Genomic DNA, 5,307 nt, shown 5'->3' on the forward strand with positions numbered 1-5,307 from the left:
TAATGGACATGACATAAAGACACTTTGCTCAATCGATGAAAAAGCCAGAAATAACAACTCGTGCCTCCAAAGATCTGCTATGGAAAAAAGTCCCTGTAAGCTCAGGTTGCTCTAGACTGAGTAAGGCCTCCCAACGTGCTGGTGTTGGTCTATTGTGCATCACAAAAAAGTAAACACAACATAAATCTTAGTCTGTTGCTGAACATGAATATGGCCCTTGCGAGTTTCCAGTGAAGACTTTAATTCACAGTGTTAAGTTTAAAGTCCAAATAAGTGAGCGCTCTACAGTAACAGCTACACAATAGAAATAAATTGAATTTTTCAACTAGTTTTGACCTTAGAAATCTAGTTTATTTGTGGTGGGTTGTTCATGAATGCATGTTTAATTGTTCAAGGAAAAAACGGAACTGACACTTTTATATACAAAATAACCCAACAACTCACAGATGGATATTCGCCAAAGTTAGTGGGACTATTTCTTGGGAGGCCACCTCCTGAAGATCAATTGTTGTGATTTGTCATGGATTGTGGGGGAAGGAAGACACGGTTTGCTCTCATAGAGCAGGGCTGGTGTTAAGCTGAGCTCTGCCTGCTGAGGACTCATGCTTGTCACATGAACACACAGTGGAAGCAGCAGAGTTTATGCTGAATCCTGCCCGCCTGCCAAGGACAGTAAAACTTTATGGGACAGTGACTGTGACAGACGGTCAATGTTTTCGATGTGAGCGCAGGATATGCATCGCCCCTCCGATGCGTCTCATTGGCTTTTATTGAGGATGTGATCTTACTTTACATAAAGCATTTGACCTTTTGCTTTGCTTTGTGCAAACTGTAACGTCTTGAGAATGTGCTGTGGAAGCTGAAGGAGGCTTCTTCTGGATATTAAAGTTTTGTGCATGACTTGGAATATGTCATATGTTGGTATAACAGTGTGCTGAGTGTCTCTGACTGTCTTAATGCAATCTTTTTCTGTACTTTAAACACACATCCCTCTTCTTTGTCCTCTACTCCCTGCCACTGCTTTAATGAAGCTGTATGGAGCAGTATTCTCCCTATGCTCAGGCTGGATATGAAAGAGAGCCCTCAGAGCCATGGCGGCACAGGGCTATCTCCCTCCCACTAATGAGCTGAGCTTTCAGTGCGCCCACTAATTAGTTCATCTATAACTCTAAGCACTCAATTACTCTTCACCAGCACCAGCACCACCACAGAGAGCAGAGAGAGGCGATAAGACTGACAAATGCCTTGGCAGTATGTTCAAGAACTCCCTCTCTCTCTCTCTCTCTCTCTCTCTCTCTCTCTCTCTCTCTCTCTCTCTCTCTCTCTCTCTCTCACACACACACACACACACACACACACACACACACACACACACACACACACACACACACACACACACACACACACACACACACAATGGCTGTAAGCAGGGAGGCTCAGGAGAAGTTTTTCTGAACTTCCCACGCTCAAACATGCTGTTCAGGCAAAGCACATTGATCTCCAGTTCACCCTCTCTCCCTGGTGTTTGTCTCCATCACTCTCCCACTCTCTGGCTACCTCAGTACATGATTCACAGATTAACTGAGATGTGCTACAGACAGTCTCCCCATGACAATCCATTATTTGTAGGATAATTACATCTCAGAATCATTAGAATCTTAGCAATTTTCTGAAGAACTATTGCCTCACGCTTTTATAATTTTTAAACTTAAATCAATGACTATCTCTTGCTAGTCTTGAAGGTTAATACATAATGAACAACTCCACTTTAACAAGTATAAGCAAAATAAAGAGACAAACTCAGGGCTCTGCCTCCATCGAGTACAGCTCCTTTACCTCACGTCTCAGGGGACAGAAACAAAAGCCCATTTCACACAGCCTGGTCAAGACGGGAATGTTGCCCCTTTATTCTGTTCTGAATAAACTGCATGAACATGAGGGTTATTGTTGCTCTGCCTTCACATAGAGGTATAGTCACAGAGCCAAATCAATGCTAGTGAGATAGGGACAGCCGGCATGGAAGGACGGAAGTGTCAACAAGGAAAGTTCAGTGTAAACAAGCAAAGCCGGCATAATTCTTTTTCTCTTTGTCTGTTAGACTGTTGATTCATCGCTGTCGCTAAGAAAACAGGCCAGATACTGTAGATGCTGATTTCTAAAAATTTGTAAACATGATAGACATAGAGTCTGTTCATTGGGCTTCTCTGTATTTTAACTCTGGGCTTCTGGGCAGCATTTTAACTATCAGGATGTGGTCTACAGCAGGAATGGAAAAGGTCTTCCTTCATTTCCGCACACAAAAGTCAGATTTCATTACGTGATGAAAATAAGGAAACATGAGGAACAAAAAAAGTTAGATGCACTGTTAAAGTCAAGGACATGGCTCTGGGTTGGATTGAAATTACAGGAGGACCAGCAGGTGCACTGGAAATAACAGTAGGTAATTGTGGATGTAATTATTACTGGGGTGGAGATGAAAATTTACCCACATACACTCTAAGGACAGGATAAAAATAACTGACCAGAGGAGGTGATGTTAACCTCACCTCCCCCTGAGAAATAAATTAAATCCAACTGGGGGTGTAGATGATTGGGTGGGAACATAAACTCAGACTTTGAAAAAAAACAGTTTCCTTTTGAAGGTCTGACGACAGAATCATCATAAATAGAATTATGTTTTTTATTAAACATCAGAGCGAAGTCAATCTTGAATGAATGGGTGCAAACAGTGTGTTATATTTAGCTGTCTTCAACAAACTGCTTTACTATCTGTTTGTTAGATATGAAAAAGGAAACATTTTGAGAAATAAGTATGCTTCCAAATTAAATGGAATCTTGATTGTTATCATTGTAAAACCGTTTATTGTGATATTCTTATTTAGGACACTATACTTTGTTGATGCTGTTACATGAAGATATGAAGCCTTGTGTCAGGTACAACATGAGTGCAGATTTGTTGCTCATGTTTCTCAGTGCATGTAGTTATTTTCCCTACCCACACTGTGCTCATTGCATTTCTGTTTTCCTTCACTTTCTCAGAATCTAACTATAGACCAAAAGTGTGTGTATGTGTGTGTTCATGTGTGTGTGTGTGTTTTGTGTGCATGAGATCAGTGTTATAGCGTGAGTGTGATTATTCTTGTGTTTATGTGCTCACACTCTACATGGTGTAATGGGCTACGGGGGTGGTTTTCATAGTTTTAAACAGAATGGATGCAAAATCCACATTACACAACATATTCCCTTTCCAGAATAGTGATCCATCAAGCCCTTGCACTAAGCATCTGTACATAAACCTCAATTATGCTAATGCTAATCCCTGGGACATTGACGTGAGTAGGCAAGGAGGCTAACAGCTAAAGGCTTTGATGTGTGCTGCCATTTGGCAGGGTCTCCTGAAAGACTAGCATTGGACCCCAAACTCAACCAGGGCTTAAGGAGGAAAGACCAGCTCGGCCTTGTCTGTTCCTCTACTGATTACAAGGGCTCAGGGGACTTCTTTTATTTGCTTCTTTGGTATGGACCCAATCATGGGTGTCAGTTCTCTCCCCTGCTGCCTGGCAGTCCTTCCACATTCAGTTTTTTGTTTTTACTTACCCTTACTCTGTGCCAGACTTCTGCTTTGTTTTGTTTTGTTTTTCATTTTCATCCTGTGGTTGCCTTCCATGCGTGCTTTTACATCTGACACCTTCTGTTCTTATTCCCATTTTGGTTACTGACAAGAAGCACTGTACCGTGCAGAACATTTTACTGATGGAGATTAATCATTTGTCTGAGAATAAAATGTTTTATGATGGTGTTAATCTCTATTCAGTCCTGTTCTAATTGCTAGGATTTGAAATAACAAAAGTAAGTTCTGTCATTGTGTCTTTCTCAAGCTGAAGAAATACTCTCTATAGCGACTTAGTGGTTGACAAAAAAAAAAGACTTGTTTCCCAAAAAAACCTTGTAAACTCATTGGCTGGTTACACAATGAGATATGTGTGAGTCCAAGTTGCTTTTTGGAAATCGAGCATGCAGCTCTTATCTTTTCTTTTGATAAAAAATTAGAAATCTGAAAATTCCTGGCAAAGAGCAGCATTGTTAACAGTGATTTAGTTCCATTAACGACAAGTGTTTTTTGAAGTACTTTGCCCCTGCCTTACTCTTATGTTCTAATTTCTCTGAGCTTTCAGGAAAAACCCTGCCACAAGAGAAGGATTACAGCTTATTTTCAGTGAATGAGTCGACACACGAAAATCAGAAAAAAACTGCAGACAGTTTGTGTAACAAAAGAGATTATGAACATTTAAGAGGGATTTGGGAAAATAATTGGGGCTTTTTCTAATTTTAGGGTTGAGGATTGTAAAATGGTGGCATAACCTTTTAGATTGAGATCAACGGGGAACCAGGAGAGAACTCCATGAATTCTGCCTAATGGTATGTTATAGTACAGCCTTATACTAGTATGCTTCAGTTGCGACTATAAACTCTCATGACTTTACTGCAAGATTAGATTAGATTCAGAGTGAGGGCTGATGTGTGTGAAAATTGCTTTGAAAATAAATTGGAAGAAAATGTGTCATAAATTACATCATGAATATAATAATCTTGGCTGAAGTTATGATTGAGAGGTTGCTAGTGTTTTGCGGCAGCAACATACTGAAATATGAACTATACAATCCATTTCAAAGTATCCAAATATAATTTGTGTGGGTGGAAGCCGGTGTACCTGGAGAACACTCACTCAGACACAGGGAGAACGTGCAAATGCACATAGAAAAACCAAGGCCGAACAGGGATTTGAACCAGGAACCTTCTTGCTGTGAAAACAAGTGTTACCCACCATGCAGCCCAAGGCAAACTATTTCTACATGATCACAATTGAAGGCTGGGTAATAAAGGACAATACAAATGGGTAGAATTTTCATTATTGCGCGAAACCAAGGAATTATTTTTTTGTGTGCTTCAGATGCTGTTCAATGAACCAGTAGGCACTTGGCTTGAAGCACAGAGTCCTATATGAGAACAGACACCATGGACAAGCTAACACAACGAGTCTAAAGGGTTCAACACTGAGTCACATAAAATGCACAATGGTTTTCTACAGGTAAATGTTGTCCAACGCAACAGTCTTGAATTTTCAGTCTCAAGTCAATGTACTCTATTGTAATATAGCCACTTACATGTACTGTACAGTATTGAATTGAGACATATATATATATACCTAAAAAGCACACAGCAAATATCTAAAAATATTGTAAAAATAACTTCAAAAATTGGTTTTTGTTGATTGAATAATTCTGACATAATTCAATTCAATTCAAT

Source organism: Paralichthys olivaceus, chromosome 1 (genome assembly GCF_024713975.1).
Source record: "Paralichthys olivaceus isolate ysfri-2021 chromosome 1, ASM2471397v2, whole genome shotgun sequence".
NCBI classification, from domain to species: domain Eukaryota; kingdom Metazoa; phylum Chordata; class Actinopteri; order Pleuronectiformes; family Paralichthyidae; genus Paralichthys; species Paralichthys olivaceus.